General features: G+C 31.9%; 1 pseudogene; it reads left to right on the forward strand.

Moving 5' to 3' along the window:
- Positions 1 to 4894: 4894 nt before the first annotated feature.
- LOC123915117 lies at positions 4895 to 11975 on the forward strand (annotated as a pseudogene).
- Positions 11976 to 17129: the final 5154 nt, after the last annotated feature.

Genomic DNA, 17129 nt, shown 5'->3' on the forward strand with positions numbered 1-17129 from the left:
TATTAAGTGATGCGACTATATTATTTGTGTTTTAGTTTTTCTTATTTTGTATTGTACCTATAGAAGAGTTGCACCTATTTCGATTGTATGACCAGAAGGTTTGTATTCATGGTTAGTTTTTGTTGAGTTCGTCCTGACCCAAATAGTTGTTTTTTCATGGTTATTGCTTTTGAATATGGTCCTGACTAGGGTGAACTTTTTTTCTTCTGTAGAGTATACAAATATATAATCTTAAATTTCATGTGTTTAGAGTATAGGTTCCATAATAATTGAGATAATAATTCCTATACAACCATTCTTGTTTTAGTGTTTTTTATCAATACTTGCTTTAGTGTTTACATCTCACCTTTCAAATTAAAAAGAGAACAAAAGATAAGTAATGCTACCTTCTAATAACACCTATGTTTTTGTTGTCTTATTTTTGCAACAATATATTTTTTTTACTAATATTTGCAAAAATATTTGATTGGAGAGAAATGGTAATTAACAAGGAAATTAAACTACTTCACAATATCTGACATATTCATGAACACAATTCAAGAGAAAAGTTAACAACTATATATCAAATAATGTTTAATGTGAAACCATGGTAGTTATGCAACCATGATTTTAGATCATGGAAGACTTTATATCATAATGCAATCATTTATTGTTTTTTAGTAGTTGTTTTAATAATAACAAAAAATTCCAAAATTTAATATTTTCGCAAAAAATGATAACATGTTCTTACCTTGATCATATGGAATTGAAAAATCATTTGGGAATGGATCACAGGAGATTTGATGCTCTTGTTGCATGGTATGTTGCTCATTCGACACATTCAACCCGATCAATAATTCTTCAGTTAAAGCTGATAAATGTGATGCAACCGTTATTTTAGATGTGTATGCATGAATAAGTTAAGTAACCTTAATTTTATATCATTGTAGAATTTATCACATTGAAACAATTAATCGTTTCTTTTTAGTAGTTGCTGCAATAATAATAATAAAGAACTCCAAAAATTAATATTTTCACAAAAATGATAGCATGTTCTTACCTTGATCAAATGGATTTGAACAATAATTTGAGAATAGATCATAGGAGATCGGCGGCACGTTGTTATCAGAGTTCATTGTATAGAGTTCATTCCAAACTTTAAGCTCAGTTAATAGTTCTTTAGTTAAAGCTGATAAAAGAGATGCAAATTAATAAATATAATTTTCTACTCTAGATTTATAGCATGCAAACAATGACATCTAATGATGTGATGCCACGTCATTTAATAAGTATGTCAAGTTGTCTGTTTTACATTAATTAAATGATATAGCAATGATGTAACAAAAAAAATTGATATAGCAATGACAGCAAAACAAAATGTTAACAATACTACATTTTTTGTATTAAAAAAAAACTAATGGCTTTACTCTTTCACAAAAATTACATGAAACACAATGAAGATTGAGATAGAGCAGGAATAACGTTAATTACCAGATTTTAGAAGTAGCTCTTTCTCAAGAATGTTGATATCATGAATTATTTTCTCACGTTCCAACAACAACGAGCCTTTTTGATATAATTTTGTTTCAATTTTTGGTCGAAGATCATGATCTATTTGAACCTGTATCAAAAAATATATGATTAAATATAATAACAGATATGTACTATTTACGGTAGAAGCCACACAAACATTTGAACAAAAAAAAAAGCCACACAACACACTGATATTGATACCTGAGTTTCTTTGGCTTTAATTTCCAAATTGGCCAAATACATCTGTTTCCTGAGTCTTGATCTCTTATTTGCAAGACTTGTCAACATGAGTCTGCAGAGACATAAAGTTATATATAAGCTCAATGTTTTGTTAAATGTAGATTTAAACCATAATATAGTGTATAATATATAATATGCGTGAAGATTTTTGAAAAGCTCCTCAATATAAATTTTTAATTTAATTTCTTTTATATGGTTGGAGTTGAGATTGCAACAATAACATTTGAGAACAATACTAATTCATTACAATATCATTGATTATGATACGGCTACATCTGAAATCAAACATAACACTTACAATATTTTGAATCACAATTATAGACAAAATCATTGATTACAGTGGAACTACAACTACAATTGCAATTTAAAACTAGTAACAACATGAAAAAACATCAAACTAAATTACGTACTTTCTCATCTTTTTGGGATCCATTTTTTTGTCACAATTAAGCCCAAAATTGGATCTTGACGCTGCCCAAACATTTGCATGTTCAACAATAGCTTTAGAATCAATTGTTGCATTCGGTAATGCATTACTAGTTGGACTCATGTGTGAGATAGAGAAAGAGTTGTTGCTACCTTGATACATTTCTCCTGCAAAAATAAAATGAGAAGAGTAATTAGATTCAGACATAGATATGCATGCACAATTAAATTTAATAAAAAAATAATGAAGTAAAAAATAGAGAAAGTGAGAAATTATACTCAATGAAATTGCAAGCTTCACTATCACCCTTATACACTCTTATTATATTTAAAGAGGGTAAGACGTATTTTTGTGCCAAGCACACATTAAATTTGATGATTACCAATGTATATTTGTCCTCTTATACTTATCATCTAAGAAAAAAAATATCAATTAACAATGTAACTGATAGTATCAATTAATAATATAACTGTTATTATCACATTTTATATAAGAAAAATATATGATTACATAATATATTTGATTAATAAATCTTATGAGTCTGTTTGATTTTCAAAAGAGTAAATTTTTTTTTTTTTTTAAAATAGAATAAAACAAACTTTTGAGTTACTGGACAACTAGTCATTTGATTGAGTGATTTGAAAAATTTATGTAGCATCGTTAATATTTATGTTGTATATTTTATAAACTTATATAACACGGTACATTTTTATTTATATACAGCTGTTTTGTTTTGTCAACATATATAAGTGAACATGATTTATGATAGAAAACGGAAATCAACAGATGTAAAGCTAATTAGGACAAAAGTGTACCTATATCCAATGCAAACTTCACGCCAGAAAGAACACTTCACTCCTTAATTTGCAACTGAGTTGATTCTAGCCTACGTCGTCACAAAATCTTTAATCAATATCGCAACAAATTTACCAAATGACATGTCAATACATAAAACTACCATTCCCTTCACTAATTTTACTAATTATTAATTTTTTATTCGTATATAAAAAAATACTATTTCTACAACTTTAAACAATATGTACTTTGCATTTATTTCCTCAAATGCATTTGAGATGAATAAATGCAATTTACATTATTTTGTTTAATTGTCTACCTATCAAAGTTGTATTTTTTGTTAAGGTGTTGCCATATCAAAGCTCTCCCTTTTATATTATTTTCTATACATTTTTTTTGAGGCAATTATTTTCTAAACATGTATGTTAGTAAATGTTAATATTTCAAATTTTTACTGTAAATAAAGTAAAAAATTAAAGTACCGTTAAAACTTAACACACAACTGCAAGGTCTAGGGATCCCTAGTGAATATGTTTGTCCTAACAAAAATAATCATTTCATTAGAACCTATGTATACAAGAAGAATTTGTTAAACGAATACTTAAATGGAACCCATGATCAAAATATAATATGAGCTACTAAAAATTATAAATTAAATTATATGAAATCATTCTGATATATGATTAATAATTAATATAATATTATAAAAATAATACATGTACAATTATTTGTTACCGTAAAATTACATATAATAAGTTCTTTTTAATATATCTGAAATAAAAAAAAAAATGTAACTATTATAATACACCAATTATAATTTATGAACACTTCATTTTTTTTACATTGTTTTTGAACTGGTTGCTCAGAAATGATGTAAGTTGGCTATGTCGAATTCTGAACGGTGACGTCTCAGCTAGCGGTAGAGAATTGATAATGGTGATGAGCTCGACGATTCTGGCCTTTGTCTCCGAATGGAAAGGGTATCTGCAGTCATGTTAGCACTCCGTCGCTCAGTATATGAAAGAAGTTTTGAAAGAGCGTAAATGGAGGCGCAGAATGTCATACCCAGGGATTAATGTATGAGCATATTTATATGGGAGAATATTAGGGTTTACAGTACCGCGGGGTCCCCCATGAGGAGTGGATCTGCCACTGATAACACTTGTATTGTCCTTTCGTATGAGCACTTGAGGATGGTATTAGGCTCTTCACCTTTAGTCTGTGCCCGTTTGTGTTCTTTCCGTGGTCGTTTACCACATGTATAGTTTTATCCCATTTTGGTGGGCTTCTCTTAAGTTGGGCTTTTGGCCGATCGAGAATAGTTTTTTTTTTTTCCTTTTTAAATGAGCCACTAAAGAGTGTCATTTTTTATATCATCTAATAATAATTAAAAAGAATAATAATTATAATAGAGGAGGAATCAAATACACCGGTGTAACTTTAAAAGTGTTACACTCAATTTAATCCGTTGATTTAGTATACAATCAACGATTATAATTTAATTGGTAACATAATCGCGTGACCTAATAAACATACAAACCATCTCTTCTGAAACCAATTGTTGGAGGCACCGTCTATGTCACTCAACCGTGAGTGCAATCTGGAAACACATTTTTTCATTGTTTGATTTTATACTTCAATATGAAACAAAATTCTTTTCATTTGTTGATAAGTGATGATGTTTGGCTGTTTGCTATATCAAGGTGGTTCGTTTAATTTTGTCCTCCAATTCTTGAACCAAACATAATTATAACAAAAACCTACAATTGAAGAATTTTAATCTTTGAAGGCATTAAGGAGGAAAAAATATATGGTACAATTTTTTCTGATTACCATGGCCATAAATAAGCAACATCGATTCTATTATTACATCGCAGTATTCAATCCTCTAATAAATTCTTAAAACTCAGCATAAATTTCATGATAAAATATACTTATTTAATTGCAATTAAATTAGAAGAATGGATTGTCACAAGGTATTGGAGAATTATGGTAACGTGATTGTTAGTATTAGTAGTGAAAGTCTGGTCGTTGGATGTAAAAGTAGATCAACGGATTTAATTAAGTGTAACACTTTTAAAATTACACTGATCTAATTTGATCCCTCCTCATGTAAAAGTAGACATTGTTGGTTATACGTTCGAACTAAAAGGAATCAGCCATTAAGGCATGGTGAAGTAGGTGCATTGTTGATGTATTTTAAAGGACAAAGTGAAAATCCTTCATTCTTTTATGACTTTCAAATGGATGTTGATGATCAAATAACAAATATATTTTGGGCGGATGCACAAATGATAAAACGATTATGGATATTTTGGTTTTGTCATCACTTTTGATACAACGTAAAAGACAAATAGGGATTATCGACCATTGAGAGTATTTGTTGGACTTAATAATTTCAGACAAACAATTGTTTTTGGGGAAACATTACTCAATGATGAAATAATTCCTTCTTTTCAATGGTTATTTGAAACTTTTCCCAAAGAAATGGGTGGAGAAAAGCCTAAAAACATTTTAACAGATCAAGATGTAGCAATGACTAAGGCTATTTCTCTAGTTATGCTTGAAACGTTTGATGGACTATGCACCTGGCATATAAGAGAAAATGCTCTAAGGCATGAGAACCATCTATATTAAAAGAGTTTACAATTTAACTCGAATTTTGAAGCATGCATTGATCTACATGAAGAAGAAGATGAATTTCTGAACGCATGGAATGCTTTACTTCTTGACCATAAAGTTTCCGATGATTCATGGCTACATTCAATTTTTCGTGTGAAGGAAAAATCGGCATGGACTTGTGAGGAAGGTGCCTTTTAAATGACTTGATGTTTTGGATCTGGCGTGGTTGGAGGTGATGAGGTGCTGATGTGGTGGTGTTTGGATCTGGCGCTGCCGGTGTACATGTGGTTGATGCTGTGTGCGATTGGTTTTCTATGATACTTGATTCTCCAACTGCTTCCAAACCTGTTGAGACACTACTAGAAAACCAGGATTTAGAGTAGAGTAGGATTAGCGTCGGCGTCAGGGCTGAGTCTAAAACACTCGTGGCTAAACAGTAGCGTTGGGGCTGAGTCTAAAACACTCGTGGCTAAGGTGAAAACCGAAAAGAACGTTTCAAGTGAGATTGAAAAATAAATTATTCAAAGTATACCTTGAAATAGTCTCTTCGTTCTTCTTTTGTTCATCCTTCTGCACCTATATATAGCTGACAAAATCTATCTCTAAGAATGCAGCAAGTCTCCAATTTTATTAACTAAAATAATGCATTAAATAACTCATTTGATTAACTAAAATAATGCAGTAGTTATCTCATTTGATTAAATAAATAATGCAGCAAGTCTCATTACAACAATAACAACAAAGATCATCATCAGTATTCAGTATTTAGACTCACTATTGTACTCTGTAAGAGAAACATGTTTTATACAAAACTAGGGAACACCAGCACTATAAACAAAGAAAAAAAAGAAACTTCTATATTAAATCAAAACTAAAATAACGACGATCCGAAAACAATGTTCTCTACAGACTACATTCGCTAAATATTGATCTAAGGGACCGATTGAGTTAGACGTTATGTTGGTCAACAGATGCTTTCCGTCGAAATGCATTTCTTAAGTAATCCTGTTCGATAAAACAACCACCTGATGCAATGTAATGTAAAACAACATTCCAAAATGTTATTTGATCTGTAATTAGATTGCTTATAACAAACTAGAAGAGTCAAACAACATTCCAAAGTGTTATTTAATCTGTAGTTATACTTATGCACAAGAAAATAAGTAAAATAGTTTTAAATAGAATGCCGCTAGCTTTTAAGCATGCCCATAGCAAAAAGAAGTAACAAACATGTTTTATGCATGTCAATAGCAAAAAGCAAAAAGTAATAAGCTAATATGTAATTTCAATAAACTTGGTAGACATAATTTCAATAAGCTTGGTAGACCTATATAATAATATATAGTGGAATGTAACAAGCTTCAAGCATGTCATGTCAATATGTTGACCATGCTAAGCCTAATTTCACCAATGAATACAATGCAGGTCTAAAACCTGTCAAAATAGAACAGATAAAAACAGGCCAAGACACCTTCAGATCCTGCAAAATACTAAACAGCGCCATAACAGCAAAACTGCGTGACACGGACCCTGAAAGGTGTACAACAAAACAGGGAAACTTGAACTATTAGTTGTAGACCATATAAGGATCCTCCAAAAACAAGCATAGTTTCATAAATAAATCAATTTTCAATTTGATAACATGTTAAACAAACCTTTGGTCACAGAAGATATTCACTGGAATAAATCATTCTAATGTAGTAACCAAGGTTTTAAATTGCGGTTGCGGTTGTTACGAATGCGGTCATTGCGGTTGCTGCAACGCGCAATGTGGTTGTTGCGGCGTAAAATCATTTTGAAATTTTACAAGCTATATAACTACACTATTTATCCATAAACAATAATTTGAATGTATTTAAAATACACGGTTGAGAGATTGTTAAAAGTAAGATTTTTCATTAATTTGAAACAAATTAGGATTTGAAGTTCATAAATTTTATTTTTTGTTGAGAAAATTTGAACGAACATCGTTGAAAACATCTGATGCGGCTTCCGATGCGGTTGTGATGCGGCCGTACACGTGAATTAAGATCACACCGAAATTGCGGTGCGATGCAGTTGCAGTGACTACCGTATCAGCAATACTGCGGCAGTAATTGCGTATGCGGACCGCAATTTAAAACATCGGTAGTAAGTAGTATTTCAAACATAATAAACAACCGGAAGATTGTAAAGCATAAGGTACAAGTCAATAAATAGTGTTATGAGATGAAATTGCAAACCTCACAAAAAGAAAATAACTAAAAGAACTAGAACTTGTGTTTATACTAGTTTTGAGTAGACAAAATGTGAAAATAGACTAAACAAAAAAAAATACCTAAAAAAATAATTAAAGGGTCACACATTATGGCAAACGTCTTAACACGCAACATGAAATGTAATCTTGATTCCTAATTTTAATGGATATAAACTATATATGTCGTCTACAAGCAGAGGTGGCAATGAACGGATTCACTTTCAAAGAGACATCCAAGTTAAATGCCTCATTGCAATCCACTTTTTGCTTTTAACAAAATTATGTACCGCTAGTCTTTAACATTGTCCAAAGATAAATTAACAAGAAACATTGACCATTATACAAGTTTTCTCAACTCAATCATCATTCTATGAATTAAAATGATAAGCTTTAACAAAATTGATGTAACAACCAACAAAGTAAGCAAAATACCGGTATTTATACTTCACGAGCTCTAGAAAACCAAGTTAACACAAACTCCTCCATCAAGGATCTTGTGATTACTTTTTTCTCTCTTATGGTTTCCAAATCTGTTGAGATTTGCAGGTTTCTCTCTTAGGTTTTCATTCTACCGTTGTCCCATCAACTTTTGGCTCACGGAGTTGCTTTTTGGATTCTGATGGGCCGGTCACTTTTGATTCGAGATCGGGAGTTAGCGTTTAGTGACATCTTTTTGGGTCGGGTTGATGTCTTCTTTGGTGGTCTGGAAGCTTGGGAGTGTCTTTTTAAGAATGAGATTAGAAGTGGACCTCTATTAGGTAGTATCTGTTTTGATATTTTTCATTGGCGTTCCGCTTATATATGGTGCATTTGTTCTGTAGTTCATCTTTTACCGGTCTCAGTTCGTCTTGTCCAGAGACCTGGTTTTAATAATATAATATATTTGCTGTTAAAAAAAACTATGATGATAATAAGGAGGCGAAAGTAATAAGGAATTTTGAGGATCAAAAGGTTGCTTGTGATTGTCGTAAATTTGAGACACATGGTATGCAGTCAAGCTTTGAAAGTTTTGGATGCGATGATATTAAGCTAATACATTCACACTATATACTCAAGAGATGGACAAGAAATGCAAAGTCGGGAAGTAATCGAGATTGGAACATTGATATGGACATAAAGATCACTTCATGAAACGATACAATGATTTATGTCCTCGGATGGTTAAATTAACTAACAGAGCTGATGAATCCTCATCATTACATGTTATCTGAGCATATTTAAGGCAATTCTTAGGTAATAAATGTAAGGAAGTTGATCATAATGAGTGAAAAATGAGCCGAATCGAAGGTTGAGTGTTGCGCAAGCAAAACAGGGGAATTTGAATTTGAAGTTGCGCCATGGCGCAGGAGTGTTGCGCATGGCGCAATTGAGCAAGAATTGGAGAGCTCAATCCTCTGTAAGCTGCGCCACTGGACTGTGCATGGCACAAATGGAATGGAAATTTGAAGGATCTTCTCTGTGACTTGCGTCATGGCGCCACTGAAGCTGCGCATGGCGCAATTAAGTTTGAAATTAAAGAGTTTCTCTCTAGGTTCTGCAGAGAAGCTGCGCATGGCGCAATCAAAGCTTGAAAAGGAATATTTGGACTCTGTGAGCTGCGCCATGGCGCAGAGAAGCTGCGCATGGCGCAAGATGAACATCTAGGAAATTGCTCTTGATCTGGAAGCTGCGCCGTGGCGCTAGAGGCCTGCGCCACTGTGCAGGTGTAACTGCCTCTTTGCGCCAGGGCGCGAGGGTCTGCGCATGGTGCAGGTTGATAAAATTATAAAAGGAAACAGAGCTTCCAGTGCAGAGGTTCGACTTTTTGGAGCGAAAATTGACATTGAGTGCTTGAGATCGCGATTGGATCACTTCTACCTCGATTCTAAGCCATAGATCGGTCACCATTGCAGCTGCACAATCCATGGAAGGTCTAACTATGGAGTGGGAGCTGATTCTTGACCAATCCACCATGAAGAACTGATTTCTCAAGAGGTTGGATACATGTTTAGGCTTTGATTATGTAATTCTCAATGTGATCAACCAGTAGATGTAATGAATTTCTCTGTTTACGTGTTATACAATGAATTCTAGTCTTAATGCTTTCATGCTTTGATCATGTATGAATTGAATCTTGAATTTAACTTGTATGAGAATATTGAGTTGAAATCCGATCTGTATTCATTGTGTAATTGTTAATCCATTTGAGAATCTGAATTGATAATTGTAACGGAAGATTAACGTGTTTAACGAACTCCTTTACCGATAGTTTTGATCAAGAGATTGGTGAATTATAGGTAAAGGATAGGATGAATTTATCAAGAGATTGAGATTCATCATCGAGTTAATCTAGTTGTAACACGTGAGAAGTTCATCACACTGCGGTTGATTACGTATGATTATTACGATTCAATGACTTTACTTGTATCCGACCTCGTTCCATCCATTAAACTCCAATTAGTTTTCTACCAAACTGAATTTCAAAGATTTCCCCCAACTATGTGTTTTCATATTTTAATACATTCGGATATGATTGCGTTGATCGAATAAGGACAATCCTCGTGGACACGATATCTTAATTACTACTTGACAACAATTGTATACTTGCAATTTTGTCTATCAAGAGCATCTGAAACTCATGAAGGTTACAGTTTTCTATCCAAAGTTTATGAGGAGTCCTCCAAGATAATTGATATGTTGGCTAAAAAACCTATGGACGTGAAATCAATTGGAATGTGTCACGTTTCCATATCAATTGAAAGTGGTGAAGCAAGGAATAAAGAAGAGAGGATGCTCGAATAAGAGCAATAAACGACCTAAATCTTGGAATGAGAAATTGGCTAGAAAGAGAAAGGCAAGCATATCACAGAAAAAGAAAAAAACTCAAGAAACTTTGGTAAGAAAGACAAGCATATTAGTTGCAAGCTTTATTACTATATCATTTTATAATAAAGGTTACTTATACTTCAATTATGCAGGAAAAATATGTAGCAACAAATGATGGTGCACATTCAAGTCACACTTTTACTCAATTGTTGACTGTAAGCAAGTTTTTCATCCATCTGTACAATATAATTTTTAAACTATCTTTTATAAAAAGTTTATATAAATTTCCTTATCATATCATGTAATTTTGGATGGAAGCCAAGTTGACATATTGAGTTTGAATTTTGGTAAAGAATGAGACTCATGGAAAGGAAAAACACCTTAGGGGACACTGCATGTTTTGCAGGAGGGCTTGATGTGCATTTTTGTGTGGCTTTTATTTTTGTGATGCCTCTTGGTTTAAGAAGTAGGATTTGTTGAACCTTGGTAGTTGGTTTTATTCCAAGATATTTTGCAAGGCAACTCTTTGGTTTGCGTTTTTTAATACCATGACTTCGGATTTTTTTATTGTCATTCATCAAGATTTCTTATGCTTTTGTTTGGCATGTTCGATAATTAATTTGTTTTTACAAATAAAGTAACTAAGAAAATTGGGCAATTACACAATGAGCTAAATGATGAATCTGACAACTGAATTTCATTAACATTTCATTACAATTACGGCCGAGGTTGGATGATTTAGGTCGATTAGGGGAGAAGGTGGGTTTGTGACTTCTGTCATTTTTTTTTTATATCTAAGCCATTGATTTAATTTAGTGCCACATGTCATTCAACTGGAGAGGATCTGAACGCTTCCTTATATATGATATGACTATGGACTCAGACACACATATGAAGTTTGATCACGAGATATGAATCCTAGTTTGGGATATACCTTATCATAACTCAAATAAATTTTTAATAGTGTTCTGCTAGGGTTTACTCTTTGATCTAGGTGTTTCTCTTTGATCTAGGGTTTACTCATAAATAAATCTTTTAACTACGGTTTGCCGCTGATCAACTAAGATGGATGTGTATTGAGGGATAAATCAATTCACATGTTTTGTAAATTGTAGAAAAAAAATATGGCGTGAAGATTTAGCACACATGGCTTTGGAAAGAAAGAATATGCCAAGAAATATGTTGGCAGGTTTGTATTGTGAGGAATCGTTCAACGGGCAACTCACCAACCATGGTCATCATCGATTTTTGTGATTGCGTGTTTGCCACTGTTTGAGCTTTAGATTCGTGGTTGGCATTTCTGATCTTTGTTTCTCTTATTATTTCCAGTTCTATTGAGATGTGCAGATTTCAAGGTTTTAAGGTTTGTCGCCCCCTTCACCTCATTTTTTTTTTTTAATATATATTTCAGTTCTGGCAGTTCGAGACCCCTACCGATAATTGCATGTCTTATGTTATTGTGCTCTTAGCTAAAAAAAACAAAAACTGAATAGTAATTAAATAAGTATGAATACACATCAAATCCAAGGGTACACCGGATGATTTTTTTGACAAAATATAACAACTAATTATGCAAAATAGTTATGCATAACAGTCTGCACTCTGCAGATTCAAACTTCTTTTAATTTACCTCTCTTTGATACCTGCTTATCTTGAAGAGGAAAGAAAAAACAAACTAAGTGGGATGCGATTATATCTCAGTGAGTTCCAACTAATCCATGATTATCATCCTAACCCAAAAACTGGATTCTTTAATAGTAATCAATTTATACATGTTTAACAATATTCAAATGTTGAACACACAATAAACTTTATTTTGTCAAGTTTTACCTACAGGGTCAATTGAGTGTAATTGGTCTCAGAGAGCCCTACGTATCTGGGTGATATATTAACTTTACAACACATATTCACTTTTCACATCATGTGTCACTTAATAACTTATCTTAATCATACTTTAGTTTGTTAAGAACATAAAAATTCTATCCATTTTCTAACCATTGCAGCCCTAACTCCAATCACAGTTTAACTACAAGACCACTATAGCTCAAGAGGCGTCTCATCCTAGTGTTAGAGTTACAATTTCATCCACTAGTATTAAATTCAAGGACTGCTACGTCCAACCTGTAGTGGATCAGTCACATCCACTACAGTTGTAGCAGGCCCAAATGAAAAAAGACTACACGCCTAGTACAAAAACTAGGGGACACACGGTCACCTGTAGTATTGTGCTACGGCCGTAGCACACCCAGGTGTCAAAGGAGATCAAATTTCTCCTCTCTTTTACTTGGTTCCCTGCAATTGTAAAGGTCCAGAACAATCCATCAAATAAAATATATAGAATAATACTTAGGATGTCAACTTTAATACTGAATTATAGAAATTAAATCTGAAGATCACAGTGTACCACATCAAATGTTATATCAAGCACTTGTCTTAAATTAAATACCAGATACAAAATGGATAATTATAAGATTAATTCAAGCACCAAAACATGATGCTAAAGATAACATCAAAGAGGCCTTGTAAGCTAAACTTCTTTTTCATTGCCCTCCTTTGATACTTGTGCATCTGAAAGAAAAAAACTAAGAGGTATGAGAAATAAATCTCATTGAATTCTTAACTAACTCCATTACCTTCCTGATACTCTCTATTCTCACTATTATAAGAAAAACTAATTTTTAGGTTGATTGAAAAACTGATGAGTTTTCCAATAAACCTAACATGTGGTTTTTTGCTTATAATAGTCACCGGATGGAGTATATCTAAATTTTGTTAATTGATACAAATTAACAAATTTATTCTTAACAACACAGAGAAAATTACTAAGTTGCCCCTCAGTAAATCACATAATCTCTAATATGACCTTGGGTTATGACATGTGCATTTAAGATTAAGAGAATATAATACCCATTGCTAATTGTTTCTGGATGTTACATTATCAATTATGATCTTTTATTTTTAAAATACAATAATTATGAATTTTGAACAATTTAGGCATATGAGCCACATCATTTAATACAAAAACATTAGAAAAAATACTAGTAAAACCATTTCAATAAAGTTAATCAAAATTATCTAACCTTGTTTTTTCTGAAGCTCCATCATCAGCCTATTAAACTCAGCTTGGTTCCTTTCAATCTCCACTGACAATAGAACATACTCATGTGAAATAAATGGTAAAGACCCAAAAATAAATGCTACCAATAAAGAAAGACCATTGAGGCATGTTACCTTCTCTAAGTATTGCTTTTTTTTCATGAACAGCAATTTCAAGTTTCAATTGGTGGTGCTCAATCTGCATTAACCACCTCTTATTTTTACATGCTTCCATTTGTGAATGAAGAGAATATAATGTATCCTGCATATAGAAAATAAAAATTCATCTAAAAGGTCACAAGTTTTAGTTTAGGTAAATCTAGTGGAGATCTGGGGATCATGATTGTCCCTGTTATGTTTTCACACAGTTCTACGTGGTAATGCATTTCAGTCGTTGATTTAAAATCGGACGGGCTAGATTGCACAGTCAAATGATATAGTAAAATGACCTCAACAATCAATTTAAATCAGATGGCTGAGAGCTGTAACAGTCGATTTAAAACAGAAAATCTAATTCTGGGATCTGGAGCCCTTGTATTCTGGGATCCCATGATTTATCCAGCCATGACATTTAAACAATTAGATCAAGATTGAATGACTCACATATTTTTCAATTGGATTCCGAATTTGTAGTTAATACATGAATAGACGAGTAATAATCCAATTAATCGTCCAAATCACTTCACTATATATTTATCTACTACAACGAATCCAATTAATATGATAGTAAAAAAATTGGATTCTTTGTAGTCGTAATCGGCCAATCAACATTTAGAAGAATAGATGAAGACCAAACAACACAAATTTTGAGTTGTATTTTAAATTTGATTTGTTGAAATTAGAATTCGAGTTGTTTGGTTCACATCGAGAGACCATAGGGTTTCACAATTGGAGAGAATTTAGGTCTCGCCCACACAAATGAACAAATATTAAAACGAAAAAAATCATAAATGACAAGTTTTAAGATATTTAATGACATAAACCTGATAATATTTGTCCATTCGTTCCAAATGTGCCATATACTCGTTTTTCCTCGTTCTGAATTTTTTCTCCGCAGCTCGATGTGCTAGGATTCTATGAACAAGAGAAGACAAAAGAAGTAAAACTAAAATGTATCTTGTTATTGTTGACTATGTCCCTATAGTAAACAACATTGAGGAGTTTTTGCTTGGAATAAAATCAATCCAATCAACTTCGAGTCAAGTTCATATTTTATAAAGCTAATAACATGAAACCCGAACTAACATAATAAACCCGAACTAATTATTAAAAATTAACATACTGTTTGAGTTTCTTCGGATCCATTTTGTGTTGAGCTTGATCATCAACATCTGCACCTACAGTTGCACTACCAACATTGATCTGGTTCTTCTCAACATGACCAAGATTTGATTTTTCTTTGCCCATGTTATTATTATTATTGTCCTGTGGATTTGCTTTTACTACACCGTCGCTCGCCTCTACTTCACCAAGGCCACTCTTCAAAGAGGGCCGCCATGGTCGAAATGCTGAAGGACCACTTGAAAAGGGCCTCAAAATGTTTGATTTCAAAAGCCCTGGTTGTTCTTTTAGCTGCATAATTTCTTTACCAATGGTTTTCTTCGTGAGGTCCTGGATTTTTTCTGATAAACAAGAAATAAAAATATGCATCTCAATGAATTAAATTAAGGGACTCAAATTTACGTAAAAAAAAAAATTGTTAGAAAAAATAAATAAAAAACTAACCTTTTTCCATTACGAAAGCTTAAATTTCACTCCGTCAGTATCACCGATTAGTATGAAATGAAAATTTATATATATGCGCATACACACATATGCATACATGTGTGTGCGCCACAGTCGTAGGGGATCGGCGTTCCACCTATATTTTTTTATTGTATATATGTAAAGATATTTTTCACCTTGTATTTATTTTTTATTATATATCGACAGAACTTACTATTTTTTCTAAATTTAGTTAAAATGTATCTTTACCTTTTCCAATTTTTCTTTTTTTAAAAATATATATTGAAAAAAAATAGCTTATAAGTTTTGCTCCATCCGTCTCAATATATAAATCCTTCTAATGAAAAAACAAATTACATCTAATGTTATTTTACAATATCAATAAATATTATATTTTTTCTATGAAAGATAGATATTAATTTTTCATTAGCTATAATACCCCCTACTTATATATTATATTCTCTTTTTCCAAAACTCTTATAATTTCTCTCTTTTATAACGAATAACTTATAAACTAACTTAAATCAGTTAAATTAACTAGTTAATTTAATTGCCAATGTTTTATATCTTAATAGCTAAGGTTCATTTTCCTAGACAAAAGATATGGTACATTTAAAACTATTAATTATTTTAACAAGAACAAAGCAATGAGTTTAAATGAAACATTTTTTTGACCAAATAATTAATACTAGTTTAAGCTTTTACATAAATTATTGTCAGAAAAAGTTTCCACATATAATAAAAATAATAATAATACTTTGGACAAAAAAATATTAATAACAAAAATAATAACAACAAGGACAAATACATCCCCTTTACTTATAAGATTTTAAAATATAAACAAAAAACGGGTCAAAAGAATTAATGTATTTGGTCTAAATTTTACACTAAATACATCAATATTTTGACCAATTTTTATTAATATTTTGGAATGGAGAAAGTAAGATGTAAATGACATAACAATAATAATAATAATTGGAAAAAAATAATATAAAAATAATATTCCCTCAATATATATTTACCAATGAAAGTCAATTTAATCAAAATAAATGTTATTTTTACTTTTCAATCCAATATTAATTGAAAAGAAGCAATATGACCCAACAATGTGAATAACAGTACATTGACCATGATAAACCTAAACTGAACTAAACGTCCTTTGTTAGGTCGATTTTGTTCAGGTTTTATAACAACAAAACAAAAACCAAATGTTATTTCTGTCACACTTTTAGCCAGGGTAGTCAAAATGGGCTATCCGACCCTAAACGCGCCATCATGCATGGACGGTCTTCAAAGCTCTAGTCGTCCGGGCTAAAAAGCCTTGTTTGAATACAAACTCTAAAAATACTATCTAAGCTCGAACCTATGTGGGTTGCCGGTTTGGCGGATTGTCCGAATTTTAATTTTTTTTGACATAATGTATTATTTTTTATATATACGGTAAAATAGTCTATCAAAATCAAATTTAAAATTGGTTTATGAGACTATAAAAGACGAAAACATCATGGAGGTTGAGCAATGTTTTATAAAATTCTACTGAAGAAAGGGTGATTAACATAACAGAATTGCATAGCATGTTAAAAATGCAAAAGCATGAAGTCATGTGCAATTTTAGAATAACGTTTTTATTTAATGTGAAATAAAAGATCGAAACTCTGAAGCTCGATGAAG

This window comes from Trifolium pratense, linkage group LG3 (genome assembly GCF_020283565.1).
Source record: "Trifolium pratense cultivar HEN17-A07 linkage group LG3, ARS_RC_1.1, whole genome shotgun sequence".
NCBI classification, from domain to species: domain Eukaryota; kingdom Viridiplantae; phylum Streptophyta; class Magnoliopsida; order Fabales; family Fabaceae; genus Trifolium; species Trifolium pratense.